General features: G+C 43.5%; 1 long non-coding RNA gene across 1 annotated transcript in view; it reads right to left on the bottom strand.

The window, feature by feature from the left end:
- The window catches only part of LOC135273933 (uncharacterized), a 231532-nt gene that overhangs the window by 63438 nt on the left and 149011 nt on the right, over positions 1-19083 (bottom strand). The window contains exon 3 of the long non-coding RNA XR_010341690.1: positions 9897-10028. This is a non-coding gene — a long non-coding RNA (uncharacterized LOC135273933). The remainder of the gene's footprint in view (positions 1-9896; positions 10029-19083) is intronic.

Below are 19083 nucleotides of genomic sequence, written 5' to 3'. Positions count from 1 at the left end.
GCAGACTTCTGTGCCCTCACATGGCAGAGGGGACAGGAGACCGCTCCAGGTCCCTTGTATAAGGGTGTTAATCCATGAGGGCTCTACTCCCAGGACCTAATCACCCCCTAAAAGATCCCACCTACTAACACCATCATGGCCTTGGGGGTTAGGATTTCAGCAGATGGCTTTACAGGGGCATAAACTTTCATTCCACACAGATGGGGCGCATCTGTGGTAGCCCACGGAAATCTTCTGGCAGTGCCCAGCCAAAAAGAGTCTCTTCCCTACTGAAGTCTGAAAGGCTAAGACCCCTCTGTGGCCTTAGGGGTGTGGTGTTTTCAGATCACTCTCCAAGGAGCTGCACCAGCAGCAGAGCCAGCCTCAGATGGACCCACGCACAGGCGCAGCAGAAGTACCACCTCCACGCCCATCAGTCTAAGTGGGGTCCAGATTCTAAGCACTGCAAACAGCAGGAGGAGGAGGAAGTCTCTGCCCTGAAGATATCTACTCTGAATCCCAGAGGGGACCAGGCCAGCCTGTCCCACCAAACAGCCTGTGAGCAGCCTGGAAAGAGATCCTGGCTTCTGCCCTTCGTGATCTGCATTTTACACTAATCCTCGTGCAATTCCAGGTGTAGCTGACCTCGATTTTCCACCCTTTCCGGCCAGAAGCACTTCATGCGATTGCTCAGAAAAGATCTGCTTATACAATGCTTCACGAGATAAAGATTTTACTAACACCTTGGTGGGAAGATCGGAAAGACATTTTATATCACACACCATAAGGGGAAGCTTCATAAAAATCACCTTTAAAAATTCCCTGTTCTCTGAAAATATCCCCCCTGGGCACTAGCCAGCTTGTTTCCTTTTGTCCCTTCCGAAATGCTATTGTCCTCAGCTGTGGCCTTTACTGGAAACACTATTGAGCTAAAAGGGCACCGACCATCTATTGTAACTGAAGCCTGTTCCTTGGCAGCTGGGGATGGGGTCCCTACCTTCCATCCTTACCCTAGGCTGCTTCTCAAAATACTCTTAAGTCCCTCTACAAAAAAAAAAAAAACGTTTATTGGCGAGGACAGATTATGCTCTCAAGAAAACCAGCTGGTCTTCACAGTGGCACAGTAGTAACAAATGATTTAGGTTTCTTCCATGAATCAGGCACTGGGTTGAGCATTGATGTGCGCCACCTCATGTAATGCACCCAGCAACCTTGTGAGGTGAGTGTTCCTGCTGTTAAGATGAGAAGATTCAATCCCAGAGAGACTGAGCAACTAGTCCAAGGTTAAACCGCTTAGTAAGAAATAACAGACAACCAAATTTTTTTTTTTTTTTTTTTGAGAAGGAGTCTTGCTCTATCACCCAGGCTGGAGTACAGTGGCATGATCTTGGCTCATTGCAACCTTCACCTCCTGGGTTCAAGCGATTCTTCTGCCTCAGCCTCCCAAGCAGCTGGGACTATAGGCATCTGCCACCACGCCCAACTAATTTTTGTATTTTTAGTAGAGGCAGGGTTTCACCATATTGCCCAGGCTGGTTTCCAACTCCTGACCTTGTGATCCACCCACCTCTGCCTCCCAAAGTGCTGGGATTACAGGTGTGAGCCACCGCACCTGGCCTCAGACAACCAACTTTTTTTTTTAACAGTAAAGGATTTAAGTAGAAATTTCTCTAAAAAAGATATCAAATGGCCAATAAGCACATGAAAAGATCCTCAAATCATTAGTAATTAGGGAAATCAAAACCACAATGAGACACCACTTCACATCCTCTACGAAGACTATAATCAGAAAGATGTTTTGGCAAGGATGTGGAAAAATGGAAACCCTTGTACATTGCTGGTTGGACTATAAAATGTTGTGGCCACTTTAGAAAATAGTCTGGCAGTTCCTCAAAAAGTTTAACATAAAACCACCATGGCACAGCAATTCTATGCCTAGGTATACGTACAAGAAAATTGAAAACATGTGTTCACACAAAAACTTATACACAAATGTTCATACAGCATTATTCATGGTAGCCAAAAAGTGGAGACAGCACAAATGTCTATCAACTGATGAATGGATGAATAAAATTTGCTATATCCATAAAATGGATTCTTATGCAATTTTTAAAAAAATGATGTATTTCCCCAGAGGAAAAGCATGGTGCAGAAGAAAAAAAGAAAAACACAATGTGTTGATTCATGCTACAATATGGATGAAACTTGAAAACATTATGCTAAATGAAAGAGGATAAACATTGTGTGATTCCATTGATATTAAATGTCCAGAATATTCTAATCCAAAGAGACAGAAAAATAGGCCAAAGTTGCCAGAGACTTGGGGGAGTGGGAAGAAGAGGTGACCATTAATGAATGTGAACTTTTTTTTAGGGGTGATAAAAATATTCTGGAATTAGAGATGATGGGTATGGAACCTTGTGAGTACATGAAAACTACTGAACTACACACTATAAAAGGGTGAATGCTATGGTACGTGCATTAGTCTGTTCTCACATTGCTAATAAAGAAATACTCGAGACTGGGTGATATATAAAAGAAAGAGATTTCATCAACTCACAGTTCTGGTAAGACCTCAGGAAACTTACAGTCAAGGTGGGAGGGGAAGCAAACATACTTTCTTCACATGGTGGCAGGAGAGAGAAGTGCAGAGCAAAGCGGGGAAAAGCCTCTTATAAAACCATCAGATCTCGTGAGAACTCACTATCAGGAGAACAGCATGGGGGGACCACCTCCATGATATAATCGCCTCCCATGAGTTCCTTCCCCCAACACGTGGGTATTAAAATTCGAATTACAATTCAAGATCAGATTTGGGTGGGGACACAAAGCCAGACCATATCAGTATGTGAATTACGTCTCAAGAAACAAAATCCAACCAATAAAAAATCAGCCAAGAGTCTAACCCAAGCAAACCTCCAGCCATCTGCACCATTCATGAGGGTAATCCCAACCTAACACAGCTGAGTCCCTCCTGAGAGGAATCTTGCTACCCACATCAGCTGCTGAGGGAGGAGGCCCCACCCTTACAGCTAACTGGATCAAAGGTGGACCCCCTGGAACCCCTGTAGACCAGCCAGAAACCTAGGACTTCAGTAGCTTGCCTCGAGACAGGGGACCAGGTTGGTCAGATCTTTCTCTCCCTCTGCCTCTGGAATTTGGAACTGGGACAAGGACAAAAGAGTTCAGCCGTGGGAGCCAGGCAGAAGGGCAGGAGGTAGACCCGGATTCAGAGCAGCCACTGGAGGTGGTGAGCAGGCTGAAGTCAGGAGGGAGACAGCAGCAATGACCTGAAAGCCAAGGAAGGTGTCCAAGGATAGGAGAGAGTGGGCAGTAAGGGAAACAGAGCCACTGTGGAGAGCCGCTGTCTTCCTTCCTTCCCCGTGGCTCCGCAGGCACAATGAAACAGCAGAGCCAGATTTCTGGTTGTGGAATCCCCACATGTCCCAGTGGTGTTTTTGCAGTGACCGCCTGCCCCTCATTGGGCCAGCCTGAGTAGGGTCTGCCTGTGACACACAGCAGGCATTTGAAGCCTCCAACTGTGTGCCCAGGTTGGAGAGGCTGCTCCCTGAGTTCAAAGCCTTAGGGATGGGTTATTTCTCCTGCAAACAAAACAGCAGATCTCAAAAGGCATTATCAGGAGCACGGCCGAGAGACCATGAGACCATCTGCCTGAGATCCTGTTTGTAGGACCCCAGGAGCCATATAGACACTGGCCTCGGAATCCCTTAGGCCTGCCCAGCAAAGAGAATGTAATCAATGTGACAGTGAGGGAGGTGTGTGTTTTCACAACACTGACCAGTTACCATGTGGTGTCTCTCTTTGCTTTTTTTGTCTTCTGATTTACTTGATATGATTTAGCCTCTGCAAGCACCTCAAGTTAGCCCAATATAAATAGGATAAAAATTGGTGTGAAATAATCAAGGTAGTCCGACTAGATATTTTATCTAGCGTGACCTAGAACTCTTCTAAGTAAGCAGAAGACATTTCACATGTTACTTTTAATGAGAAAAAAAGAACCTGTTGCTGGAAATATTTACTTTCATCTCCTGTGCTGAGAGATGGGGGCGATTTGTCAGCTTTGATCTCCACTTGTTTAGTTACCAGAAAATGAAGTGCACTCGAGCCAGTGGGATCTTGAAGTCTCACTCTTGCTGCAAAAGTTGGCAGCAGGGGACAGAGCAGTCTTGTCTTTCATTTTCTCAGATCAAAGCTGAGCCAGCACAAAGATGGAAGAGGTATTCAGATGAGGTGCACCTGCAGAAGAATCAGTGGTGGGTCCTGACCCAAGAGGTCACTGGACCAGCATCTCCCAGGAGGTCTCCTCTGTTTCCCCTTTCTCCCCAGGGAAGGACACGGTGTGGTCCAGAGCCCTGTGTGGCCTGCTGAGCCAAGCACCTGCCCATGCACCACACATCAGACTTCACCTCCAGGCAAGCCCAGCACACTTGTGCACTGGTGCATTTGTTCTGATGCTGTCCTTTGTGTCTGTCTTGGACTTCCCAGCTACTACCTCAGGCTGGTCCCTTCCTGAGCCTCACCTGTGCAGTCCAGGCAGGTGGACACTATCCCCCAAAAAAAGACCAGGAGGTTGCAAATGAGGCAGAAGCTGCCTTCTTTGAGAACAGACTGTCTGTGACGAGGAGGCTGGGGTTTGACCTCTTGGGCACCCAGGGGCTAACTGGTAACCATGTGCTATAGTTTGAATGTTTGTCTCCTCCAATGTGCTTGTTAAAATTTAATTCCCGATGTTGGAGGTGGGACCTAATGGGAGGTGTTTTTGTCATGGGGTGGATCCTTTCTGAATAGATTAAGGCCATCCTGAGGTGAGGGCGAATGAGTTCTTGCTCTATTAGTTCTGACAAGGGCTGGTTGTTAAACAGAGCCTGGCACTCATTCTCTTGCTTCCTCTCTCACCATGTGGTCTCTGCACACACAGCTGCTCTTCACCTTCCACCATAAGTAGAAGCAGCCTGAGGCCTCACCAGAAGCCAAGCAGATGCTAGCGCTATGCTTCTTGTACAGCCTGCAGAACTGTGAGCCAAATAAACCTCTTTTCTTATAAATTGCCCGGCCTCAGTTATTCCTTTATAACAACACAAACAGACTAAGACACTATGGAAACGCGAGGGTGGGCAACATCTGAGGAAGGGCACGGCCAGTGGAGATCCATAGCACTCAATCCTCCTGAATACACAAGTGAGACTCCCTTATGCTCATTGCTAAAATGAGGATGTTGGATTAAGCATTCTTTAAGCTCCCTTGCCACTTTAACATTACCTGTCCTTATGATTCCATTTACTGAGCCACTTCTGCAACCAGAAGCAAGCTACCTGCTGAAGAAGACAGTGGGATGACAACGGTGATGATCATCATCATGATCATGACGATGATGATGATGACGATAACAGCTAGCATCCATTCAGCACTCACTCTGTGCCATCTGCTGTGCAACGACGAACTCATTTAATCTTCACAAATACCGGTGGGGTCAGTACATTATCCCCTTTTAAGAGATAAAGAAACTGAAGCCAGAGAGGTTGAGTAACTTACCCAAGTTCACACAGCTGTGAAGTGACAGAGCATAATGTCAAGATATTAAACTTCCTTTCCATTTCAACCATGGAGACAAGACTCATCCACATGAAACAACATAAAAAAAATGGCATAGGTTAAATTGGGAAGTACAAATGTTAAAGTCTTGAGAATGAGTCAGAAAACTATAGTCTGTGGACCAAAATTGGCCCATTGGCTGTTTTTGTAAATAAAGTTTTATTGGAGCACGGCCACACCTATTTGTATTGTCTACGGGGCTGCTTTCACACTGTACTGGCAGGATTCAGTAGTTGGAACAGAGACCACATGGCCCACAACGCCTAAAATACACTATCTGACCTTTTAAAGTTTGCGAGTCCTTTCTTTTATGATGGCCAACTGGCTGGGTTTGCCTGGGGACTGAAGGAGTGCCTGAAATGCAAGACCTTACATTTTAAAACCAGAAAGCTCTGGACAAACTGGGACACGTTGGTCACCCTACCGGCTTTAGAAAGGCCAGAGGAAGGTAAGATTCATGGGAATTGCAGGGGTAACAGGGGTATGCCTTAAGAATGTTCAGGATTTGGATATATGGTGTGCAGGATTTGGGAAGACTAGAAGGAGGAAGAACATTTGAAACAGGAAGATCAGCAGGAGCCTGGAAAATCAGCATAATATGCTCTTGGGAAAGTAAGGAGAGAGATGATGGGGACCCTTGAGCAGAGTGTGTCAGTTGGAAAGCAGAAGTAGGATCCACTAACTAAAAATGCCACAAAAGGTATGCTCATTCATTGCATCACTGGTGGCAGAGGAAACTGGTCCTATTTGCTGGACAGTTGTAAATACATATCAAAATGTTAAATGTACATGTGTATTGACTGTCCATGGGAGGGTGATTGCATGAACGATCCCAAATCTACATCCAGAACTTTTGAAATGTGACTTTCTACTTCCTCCTGGCTTTTCTTCTTAATTTTGAGTTCAATCACGTTACTTGCTTTGGCCGATGGGATATCTAAGCAGAGACTGGAAGAAGCCCTTGCATATTTCTTCTTTCTCTATTGTCCTTCTGCTTTTGACCTGAGATCCATGTCTGAGCCAAGCAACAAAGCCAAGCCACCCCAGTTGTCCCAGCCAAAGATATCTGAGATCACCCAACCTGTAGCTGACCAGACACGTACATGAGCCCAGCCAAGCCCAGAGGAACAGCCCAGTGGAGCCACGCCTAAATTGCCAACCAGGAGACTTATGAGCAAAAGGCTCCAGAGACAAAAAATAGGCGTACCTCGTTTTACTGCACTTGGCTCTACTGTGCTTCACAGATAATGCATTTTTTTATACAAACTGGGTATTTGTGGCAATCCTGCAATAAGCAAGTCTATCAGTGCTATTTTTCCAACAGCGTGTGCTCACTTCATGTCTCTGTGTCACATTTTGGTAATTCTCACAATATTTTAAACCTTTCACTATTATTATACCTGTTATTTTACCTGTGATCAGTGATGTTGATGTTACTGTTGTAATTGTTTTGGCACACCACAAATTGTACTCATGTAAGACAGTGAACTTATTCAGTAAAATGTATGTGTTCTGACTGTTTCCCATCTCTCTTCCTCTCCTCAGGCCTCCCTACTCCCTAAAACACAAGAATATTGAAGTTAAGCCAGTTTATAACCCTAAATATCCCCTAGCATTCAAGTGAAAGGAAGAGTCACACATCTCTCACCTTAAATCAAAAGCTAAAAATTATTAAGTTGAGTGAGGTAGGCACGTTAAAAGCCAAGACAGGCCAAAATCTAGACCTCTTGCTCCAGTTAGCCAAGTCATGAATGCAAAGAAAAAGTTCTTGAAGGAAATTAAAAGTGCTACCCCAGTAAATATGAATGATAACAAAGTGAAACCACCTTACGAAGATAGTTTTAGCAGCCTGGTTAGAAGATCAAACCAGCCACGACATTCCCTTAAGTCAAAGCCCAGAGCAGAGTCAGGCCCTAACTCTTTTCAATTCTATGAAAACTGAGAGAAGTAAGGAAGCTATAGAGGAAAAGTCTGAAGCTAGCAGAGGTTGGTTCACAAGGTGTAAGGAAAGAAGCCATCTCCATAACATAAAAGTACAAGGCAAAGCAAAAGGTGCTGCTGGAGAAGCTGCAGTAAGTTACCCAGAAGATCTAGCTGAGATCCCTGATGAAGGTGGCTACTCTCAACAACGTATTTTCAATGTAGGTGAAACAGCCTTCTTTTGGAAGAAGATGCCATCCAGGTCTTTCATAGCTAGAGAAGATAAGTCAATGGTGGCTTCAAAGCTTCAAATGACAGGCTAACTCTCTTGTTAAGAGATAATACAACTGGCACCTTTAAGTTGAAACCAATGCTCAATTTGCCATTCTGAAAATCCTAGGGCCCTTAGAAATTGTGTTAAATATAGTTTTTCTGTGTTCTATAAATAGAACAACAAAACCTGGATGACAACACATCTGTTTACAGCATGACTTACTGAATATTTTAAGCTTTCTGTTGAGGCCTACTGCTCAGAAAAAAAAGACTCCCTTCAAAATATGACTGTTCATTGACAATGTACCTGGTCACCCAAGAGCTATGACAGAAACGTATAAAGAGAGTAATGTTGTTTTCATGCCTGTTAACACAACATCCATTCTGCAGTCCATGGATCAAGGAGTAGTTTGAATATTCAAGTCTTATTATTCAAGGATCCATTTCATAATAACTGCCATAGATAGTGATTCCTCTGACGGATCTGGGCAAAGTATATCGAAAGCCTTCTGGAAAGGATTCACCATTCTAGATGCCATTAAGAACATTCATGATTCATGGAAGGAGGTCAAAATATCAACATTAATGAAAGTTTGGAAGATGTTGATTTCAACCCTCATAGATGACTTTGAGGGGTTCAAGACAGTAGTGGAGAAGTCACTGCAGATGTAGTAGAAATAGCAAGAGAACTAGAATTAGAAGTGGAGCCTGAAGATGTGATTGAATTGCTGCAATCTCATGAGAAAAATGGAACCGATGAGAACTTGCATCTTACGGATGAGCAAAGAAAGTTTCTTGAGACAAAAATTGACTCCTGGTAAAAATGCTGGGAACATCATTGGAATGACAACAACAGATTTAGAAGATTACATAATCTTAGTTGATAAAGCAGCTACATATAGAGTTTGAGAAGATTGACTCTAATTTTGAAAGAAGTTCTACTGTGAGTAAAGTGCTGTCATAGCATCACATGCTACAGAAAAATCTTTTGTGAACAGAAGGATCAACTGACATGGCCAAATTCATGCCTGTCTCATCTTAAGAAATTTCCACAGCCACTCCAACCTTCAGCAACCATCATCCTGACCATCAACACTGGTCATCAGCCAATGTTGACCATGGCAGCCATCAGCCATGCAGCCATCAACATTGAGGTAAGACCCTCTACCAGCAAAAAGATTACAATTCACTGAAGGCTCAGGTGATCATTAGCATGTTTTAGCAATAAAGTTACTATTTATTCTATTAACATATTAAGTTATAACATCATAATAATTTTCCTTTAGATATGTGAATTTTTGTAGACATAACGCTGTTGAACACTAAATAGACTACAGTATAATGTAAGCATGGCTTTTATATGTACCAGGAAACCAAAAAATCTGTGTGACTAGTTTTATTTCAATATTCACTTTATTATAGTGGTCTGGAACTGAACCTGCAATATCGCTGAGGTATGCCTATATTTACTGTTTTAAGCTACTGAGTTGAGGGTTGTTTGTTACCCAACATTATTGTGCAAATAGGTAACTGATACCGCCTAAACTGTTTCTAGGAACTTACCCCATGGAGGTCATTAGAAAGACAGGCAAATGTGTGAATAAAGATTTCTCTTACAGTATTGTTTACAATTGTTTTTTTAAAAACTTGTTTTGGAACAATCTAAATTCTCAATAATAGATTTTTTTTAAATTAAGACCATACAATGAAATGTCAGCCATTAAAAAAGGTAATGCTTATCAATATTTATTGACATGGAGAGATACCCACTTTATGTTAAATGGAAAATATAGCCTGCAAAATAGCTTTTAAGGTTTGATCTACTTTTGTCAAATTTGAGAGAGAAAGAGAGACTTGAACCAAAATATTAACAGTGACTTGCTTGAAGAAGTTAGGATTTTTTACTTCTTTATCCTATTCTGTATTGTGTGAATTTTTTAAATGACTATGTAATATCTTTAGACAGGAAAAAAAATGGAAATGTCACCTAGGAAACTTATCTCTCTTTTATATAAAAACATGGCCTTTCAGTCCCTAGAAACCCCGCCCCACCACCACCTCCTGCCGATCCCCCTGCTACCAACCAACTCCTGTAATGGAATCTGACTGACCTTGGTGTTGCTCTTCCCACTGGCCCAAAAGAATCAAACCCACGCTGCACGTGTGTGGTGGGGATGGGGAGCACCAAGTCCCAGGGAGGCCTTTGTGCAGATGCCAAGGAATAAGTTTCCCTTCCCAGCTGTCTGTAAACAGAGCAAAGAAATTACCCATGAAACCAACTCGAGCCACATTTTAAAAATCCTTCCATCCAAGTCATAATATTTTTAGAGTGAGATTTACTTTACAATATTTTAATAACTGCAGCATGGTGACTGGAAGTCCTTTGTAGCTGGTCTCAGGGGCCTTCCTGGGACGTTGCACTTAATGAGGTTTATAATTCAATATAACTACATCTGCATCTTTAATTATGCCTAACATTTAATCTTCATTGCTGCACTTGAATTGGAAGAGCTAAAATTAGGCCTGCTTTAGTTTAATCTGATAATAAACATCCATGACATTTAGAGCAAAATGTACTCATTTCATTAGAGTGGCCGACACATTTACCATTTGCCTGAACTGAACAAATACTCTCAACAGCCCTTCCAACTGTAACAGAGAACACTGTTTTAAACAATTCCCCTGTAGACTCCTGGAACTCTAGAGCTGACAAGGACCTTGGAGGTGAAGTAGTCCAATATCACCACTTTGCCAGTGAAGGCACTGAGGTCCACAGAGGTTAAGTCATTCTCCAAAGTCACACAGCAAGTTAATAGTCAGCAGATATTATAGGAAATAGAATCCACCCAGGCACAGTGGCTCACACCTGTAATCCCAGCACTTTGGGAGGCCGAGATGGGCATATCATCTAAGGTCAGGAGTTCATGACCCGCCTGGCCAACATGGTAAAACCCTGTCTCTACTAAAAATATAAAAATTAGGCATAGTGGTGTGCACCTGTAATCCCAGCTACTCGGGAGGCTGAGGCAGAAATCACTTGAACCCAGGAGGCAGAGGCTGCAGTGAGCCAAGATCGGGTCACTGCACTTCAACCTGGGTGACAGAGCAAGACTCTGTATCAAAAAAAAAGAAAGAAGAAAGAAAGAGAGAGAGAAAGAAGGAAAGAAAAGAAAGAAAGAAAGAGAGAGAAGGAAAGAAAGAAACAAAAGAGAAAGAGAAAAAGGAAATAGAACCCAAGTTTCTTTCTCTCTTTTCTTTAAGAGTAAAGTAATAGCAAGTTTATTAAGAAAGTATAGGAATAAAAGAATGGCAAATCCATAGGTAGAGCAACCAAGATTCTTAAGTCCCTGGTCAACAGTTTTTGTCATTCTTCTACTGCCACCCTGGGACATTATTTTTTGATGGCCAGACCTCCCTCTGAGCGACCACCTCCTTCCTTTTTTTATGGAATCCAGACAGGATGTCATTTAAATACCTATATTGAGCCTCACATCCTGACTCCAAATGCAAACTAATAAGAAAATATAAAAGGAGAAAAGTTAAAAGACACCCCCATTGAAACCAAGATACACATCTCCATGAACCAAAACCCAAGTAAATAAAGCATAATATGGGCTGCTGAAGCTTGAGCCTATTTGGCAGCAGGTGCAGGAGGCTGAGAACCTGTTTGAGTTTTGATTTAACCTGGGGCAATGGCTGAAAAAAAAATCTGCTACTGACCACTGCCACAGGGGACCATTTGTCTGAACCTCATCACATAGAAAGAATAGAGAGGTCAGAGGGAGAGGACAGTTTCTCCACCAACATCTGGGCCAAGCTGCCCACTGAATTAGTGACAGGGACATCACCTTTCCACCATAAGACCTTACCCTTTACTATAAGACCAGCCTTTGGACTGGGCCTCCAAGGATCTGGTTGAAGTAATTGTAAAATCACCCTCCAGAGAGGACTAAGGACAGAGGGAAAGAGAGAGAAAGATAAGCTGTTCAAGATGAGCCACAAACCACAATTCCAGAACAGTGAGAAAAACTAAACCTAAGCAAGATGGCAAAATAAATCAGAAATGTTTACTCTAGACAAAATTAGAGCAATCTGAAAATGACTAGGAAGTATATTTATAATCCTTGAAGAGATAACACTCATGTAAAAGAACAAGAAATTGCAAAACAAAAGCAGACTAAAAATGAAAGAAAACAGGTCAATTTTTTTTAAAATCAGAAATCCTGGAAATGAGGCCAGGTGTGGTGGCTCACACCCGTAACCCCAGCACTTTGGGAAGCTGAGGTAGGAGGATCACTTGAGCCCATGAGTTTGAGACCAACCTGAGCAATATACTGAGACCTCATCTCTACAAAAAGTTTTAAAACTCAGCCAAGCTTGGTGTCACATGCCTGTAGTCCCAGCTCCTCAGGAGGCTGAGGTGGGAAGATTGCTTGACTTGGGAAGGCGGAGGTGGCAGTGAGTCCAGATTGCCAACTCCCACCAATGCGTGAGCCAATTCCTTAAAAATCTCTCTGTCTTTCTCCATATATTATTTATTTTGTGTATTTGTTCTTATATTTAGTTCTGTTTCTCCAGAGGACCCTGACTAATACAAGAACTCAAGAAAATTTTTAAACGTGTATTCACATTCATATGATTGAAAAATCACGTGATGAGACCAAAGAAAAATGGAAATTTTAAAATTTTTGGTTAAAACATTTTTAAAATTTTACAAAAAATTGACAAAAAAACTAAGAAAAAAAATGAAACAAAAAGTATATTCAGAAGGGTAATTTGGGGAGGATTCCCCAAAAATGAAGGAGTTGCTAAATCTGACCATGGAGAGGGCTACCATATAACAACTAAAAATGATATTGAATGATCAATATTAAGGCACAGCCTGCTGAAGCCATTGAACTTGAAAATAAAGTACTTTCTTTAGTAGAATGCCAATTAATACACATTGAGGGAATGGCACAATTAGACAATGACAATTTGCAAACCATCATAACGATAATTGACTCAGGCAAGAATATTTGGCAGATGCTAAAACGTGGGGGAAAATTTCAGGATGAGCAAGATATTGTCATAGTCTCAAAATACCTCCCCACAAAGTACTAATGTCTTACAAAGGTGAAAATAGCAACCATGAAAGTGAAGAAGCCCAGCAGACACCACCATAACCAAGTAAGCAAAGTCACTGCCAGAAGCCCCGGCGCAAGGAACACAGCCCCGCGACTCATTCTACTTCTCTCGGCTTACTATTTTCCATTAACCCATTCTCACCCATGAAGCCATCTACTATCTGCTTCGCACCGTCTTGGACTGTCAGCTTTTAGGGGGCAGGGACTGGTCTGCTTCATTTATCCTGAAGGATCTGGGCAAGAGGCAGATGTTTCTGACCTCATACAGGTGCACCTCAAAAGGGCTTTTACACCCAATCCTTTATTTGACCCTCACAACCTGAAAGCTAAGTCAAACAGGTTTTTCTCTCAATTCTACAAAAGCAAAAACAAAGGCTCAGAGAGGTGAAGCCACTTGCCCAAAGTCACACAGCTAGCAAGTGGTCGAGCCCAGATATCCCGGCTCTAACAAGATGCTGCAGTAGACACCGTGGTTGATGCCCCAACATCCATCTCAGCCCTCTCCCTCTGTGTGGCCACAGTTATTTCAGGGACTGGCCCTACCTCCAGATGGGCCTCACTTTGTCAATATGAATTATGGAATCCCATCCCTCCTCATCAGGGATTGGATCAAGGGCCCAGCCTGAGCCAACCTGCACGTGCCACCCACCTTGTCCCAGGAGTTGGCTCTTGCCAATAAGACATAAGAAGTCTGCTGATGGTTTTAGGGAATTTTTCCTTACTATTAAAGGACAAGATTAGACTGGGTAAGATGGCTAACATCTAAAATCCCAGCACTTTGGGAGGCCAAGCTGGGCAGATTGTCTGAGCTCAGGAGTTGGAGACCTGCCTGGGCAACAAAGCAAAACTCCATCTCTACAAAAAATACAAAAGTTACCTGGGCATGGTGGTGCGTGCCTGTAGTTCCAGCTACTCAGGAGGCTAAGGTGGGAGATTGCTTGAGTCTGGGAGAGGGAGGTTGCAGTGAGCCAAGAAAGCGCCCCTGCACTCCAGCCTGGGCGACAGAGCAAGACCCTGTCTCAAAAAAAAAAAAGCCAGTTCTTGCAGTTTTTAATTCCCACCAAAATTAAATCTACATTAAAAAAGAGAGAGAGAGAACAAGATTAGGAAGTTTCTCTCTCTTCCTAGAATGAATGAGGAAGAAGTTAGCTGGCGGCAAACCTACAAGAAGTGGTCCTAAAATGAAGTGGGTGCTCTGACTGGCAGAAAAGAGAGGCAGAAAGAACTAGGTATCCTTGACGACCTCATGAAGCTCAGTGTCTGTCACACAACCTTGAAACCCATCCTACCTGTGAGCTTCCACGCAGGTAAGGCCACAAAGTTCCTTAAGCTTTCAGCTGGATCAAGTTGGCTTATTCGTTAATTGCAGCTAAAAGCATCTCACTGGATGCGGCACCCTCTCCCAGAGGCAGCTTGGCATCAGGGAGCCCAGCACCCTGAGTATCCCACTGAGCTCCAAGGAAATAGTAATATCTGCCTCACCAGCCCCACATTGCCCCATCTTCCCCAATGGCTGTTTACTGACTTTACTGCATCACATCTATTGAGGTTTTTGTTGTTGTTGTTTTAACTTCACAGGGAAGGCTGTTCTATGGTGCTGTGAGTCATCCTAGGAAGCAGCAGCCCTAGTGCTAAGGCAGGATGTTGATCAGTCTGTTCCAGTACCCACCTCCCCTCTCTCCTCCCCCGCAAAGGGCAGTTTTCCTCTGGAATCCATGCACATGCAATTTATTTCTAACTGCTCCAGCAGGTTCCAATCCTGTTGCTTGCTGCTTCTAGTTATTCACTTGGAATCAGAGCCACTGGAAAGTCAAAATTAGCCTCATTCTACCAGCATGAAATAGAAACACAGAGGCAGTCCCTTGGCTTTAGGGAGGCAAGAATCTAGAATTTTTCTCATCTCTCAGTGAATACCGGAGCTGAGGGTTACGTGGGTCTTTGATTACACAGTCATTTGGAAATTCTGCAAGTTGGAAGCAGCATTGTCATCGACTTCCCGTAAAGAAGCAGCAGCAGGAGAAGCCTTCCAGAGGAGGGGCACAGGGCAGCCATCTGGTTGGAAGTCATTGCACTTACATAAGTTGTCTGTTCACTTAGGAGGCAAGGGGCAGGCAGGCTGCAAGGGAGGGAGTGTGAATGACCCTAAGCCATGCTTGACACCACGCATTAATCATATTTTTTATCTTCTGTATTTTTTAAAGCTTTGACATCCTGAGGCCTTGCTAATCCTGGAGAGACTCCCCTCCTAGAGCTAGCTAATTTCTAGAGATGGTAAACAACATGCCTGCCAACATATCTTTCATGTACAAACCAACCAATCCAAAACCTGTCTCCCCAACCACCTCCTTTATCTAACTCTCACAACCAAGCCCACATTTCCCTTTCCCTAAATCACCGAGGACAAGTAACAGACAACTAGAGACCATGCCTATAGCCCAGAACCCACGGACATTATTCAAGCTAATTCTAAGCTTGCTCAAACTTACCTATCCTGCCTCACCCATCCCTTCCCACAGAACCCCTAAAAAAAGTCTCTGGGCCATGCCCTCTCCTCACTCGTTCTGCCTCCTGACCAACTCTGGTGCATCCGCATGTGGCCCACATATGGGCCCCCTTCTCTTGGGAACTGTAATAAACTCTTCTTTCAAGGCATGTTTCTCGATGTCTGTCATCTTACCATACCTACTTAAAACAAAATCCCAGACCCTTTGTTCGTTTTTATTTTTTCTTTGTTTGTTTTAGACACAGGGTCTCACTTTGTCACCCAGGCTGGAGTACAGTGGCATGATCATAGCTCACTGCAGCCTTGACCTCCCGGACTCAAGTGATCCTCCTGCCTCAGCCTTCTGAGCAGCTGGGACTACAGGCACATGCCACCACACCTGGCTAATTATTTTTTTTTTAGAGCTAGGGCCTCACTATTTTGCCCAGGCTGCTGGTCTTGAACTCCTGGTGTCAAGCCTCAGCCCCCCAAAGTGCTGGAATTACAGGTGTGAGCCACCATGCCTGGCCCCAGGTACATTTTAAAAGCCACCACCACCTATAACTTACTCTGAGCTAGATATGTTTAGATGCATTATCTTAGGTCATTTCTACCACACTGCAAAGTAGAAGCTATTAGCTCCATGTTACCGGTGAGAAAGTGAAGCTTGGTAGGCTAAGTAACTTGCTGATGTTGGTTGACAAGGAAATACTGATCATGAGCTAAGGGTGACACAGCAGACTTCTTTTTATAGAGATATAAGAAATTTTAAAGATATTGGTGTGTGGTGGGGGAGTTGGATACTGGTGATCAAAAGTAAAATAAGTTTTTTATTTTAGAAGGGAAATGTATCAGGCTTAGCTACTGGACATGAAACATGCTGTGAGTATATTCAAAGGTGATACTGGGGAAACCTAACATAATAACTAGAAAATAACTGATGGCGCTACTACATCAAATCTCTCGAGTTTTTTACATTCCTTCAACCTCAAGAGGAGGTAAGCCAAGATGGAATTCAGCCAAGCGGGGCAGAATGTCCAGCTGAGACTGAACTCTGCCGCCTGCCCCCTGTCTAGGGTATCCCAGATACAAGACGTGCTGTCCCCAGCATGTTAATGATATATTGAGAAAAGCCATATGCAAGAAGTTAATAGTACTGGCCGGGCGCAGTGGCTCACACTTGTAATCCCAGCACTTTGGGAGACCGAGGCGGGCAGATCACAAGGTCAGGAGATCGAGACCATCCTGGCTAACACAGTGAAATCCTGTCTCTACTACACTTTTCAAAAGAAGACATTTATGCAGTCAACAAACATATGAAAAAATGTTCATCATCACTGGTCATTAGAGAAATGCAAATCAAAACCACATTGTAATACCAACTCACGCCAGTTAGAATGGCGATCATTAAAAAATCTGGAGACAATATGCTGGAGAGGATGTGGAGAAATAGGAACACTTTTACACTGTTGGTGGGAATGTAAACTAATTCAACCATTGTGGAAGACAGTGTGGCAATTCCTCAAGGATCTAGAGGTAGAAATACCATTTGACCCAGCAATCCCACTATTGGGTATATACCCAAAGGATTATAAATCATTCTGCTATAAAGACACATGCACACATATGTTCATTGTGAAACTGTTTACAATAGCAAAGACTTGGAACCAACCCAAATGCCCATCGATGATAGACTGAATAAAGAAAATATGGTACATATACACCATGAAATACTATGCAGCCATAAAAAAGGATGAGTTCATGTCCTTTGCAGGGACACAGATGAAGCTAGAAACCATCATTCTCAGCAAACTGGCACAAGAACAGAAAACCAAACACCACATATTCTCATTCATAAGTAGGTGTTGAACAATGAAAACACATGGACACAGGGAGGGGAACATCACACACCAGGGCCTGTTGGGGGATGGGCGGGGCTAGGAGAAATGCCTAATGTAGATGACGGGGGAATGGATGCAGCAAAGCACCATGGCATGTGTATACCTATGTAACAATCCTGCACGATCTGCACAAGTGCTCCAGAACTTAAAATATAATTTAAAAAATGAAAAAAATACAAAAAATTAGCCGGGCATGGTGCCACCTGCCTGTAATCCCAGCTACTCAGGAGGCTGAGGCAGGAGAATCGCTTGAACCCAGGAGGCAGAGGTTGCAGTGAGCTGAGATTGCACCACTGCACTCCAGCCTGGGCAACAGAGTGAGACTCTGTTTCAAAAAAAAAAAAAAAAAAGGAAATGAATAATACTTAGAGGAAGAGCAACACGTGACCTTACTCCTTGCTACTCAAAGTTTGGTCTGTGGACCAGCAGCATTAGCAGCAACTGGGAACTCATTAGAAATGCAGAATCTCAGACTCCATTGCAGACTTCCCGAATCTGCATGTTAACAATATCCCTGGATAATTCACATACATCTTGCAATTTTAAAAGTTCTGGCTTTTGTAGTTCCACCCTTAGGAATGAGGGTAGTTGGGGAAATGATTCAGATGTGGGTGAAGGATGAGATCAGGCAGAAATGGTCTTAAGCAATAAATTAAAGGGCTGGTGCTGAGACGGTACACTTGGTAGTTTGAGGGTACTGACCTGATGTAGCTCCCACTGCTTAGGTCAAAGGTAGGTTATCAGAGTATTGTCAATTTGAGCTGTATAATTACTTGTCATGGGAGCTGTCCTATGCACTGTAGGAGGTTTAATAGCATCCCTGGACTCCACGCACTAAATGCCAGGAGTGCTCGCCATCCCCTATCACCCCATGCCCCAACCCCCAGTTATGACAACCAAAGTTATCTCCACCTATTGCCAAATGTTCTGAGGCAGGCAGAAGGGAGAGGGTATGTATGCAAAATCACACCCCTCAATGGAGAACAACTGAGTTAGATAAAGCAAGTTTCACGAATTCATGTTGCCTCACCTGTTCTACCTGAGACCGTCAGTTATGGGAAAAGACCCCAGGGCTCGAAGATAGAGGAATTTGTGGATGGTCAGGGTGTGAATTTGCTGCTGCAATTATATTCCAGCTCTCTGCTGCCACCAGAAGAGAGGAGAGCCCCCAAAGGGATGGAAGGAAGATCAACAATAATTTAGTGGGAAGCCAGGATAAAAAGTCTTTTCTCTGGCTTCTGAGCCCATGTTACTTCCATTGCACCATGCCACTCCAAGTCAGGAGTAGTGGGAGGTACTCTGGACCACGAGCTATGCGATGTAGGTGTTGAGGTCAGCTCAGTCCCTAATCAGCTTTCGTTTTTGGATAAGTCACTTCTATCTATGGGCCTCAGTTTCCTCCTTCAGGTTGGCCAAGATATTACCCTTCCAGTTTCGTCATTCAATGAAGATACTAGAAGTGATAAGAGCAATATCTATCAACTTCACAAGGCTAAATTCCTTAGTGGAAAACACAGATATAGACAAGATAGAGCTTGCTGATCTTCAACTCCCAGCTAGGCTGCTAAGAGACAAGTCCCCAGGAGGATCAAGCAGCCCAAGAGGGAAGTCCCACCATTTAATAACCTGCTCCAAAGGAGAAAACTGGCGGTGTGAGCAAGTCCCAATCAAGGCAGATATTACTTTCATCTGAAACAGGGGAATGTGCACGGATGGTTGCCCAAGACCTTCCCAGGATGGATGTTCCATGACTCTAAGGCTGTTGAAATGACTCCTCTCCTATGGGACA

Source organism: Aotus nancymaae, unplaced genomic scaffold (genome assembly GCF_030222135.1).
Source record: "Aotus nancymaae isolate 86718 unplaced genomic scaffold, 86718_ANA_hifiasm-v0.15.2.pri h1tg000010l, whole genome shotgun sequence".
Classification (NCBI taxonomy): domain Eukaryota; kingdom Metazoa; phylum Chordata; class Mammalia; order Primates; family Aotidae; genus Aotus; species Aotus nancymaae.
Note: the sequence above shows the minus strand (reverse complement) of the source record. Positions and strands in the feature narration are given on the sequence as shown.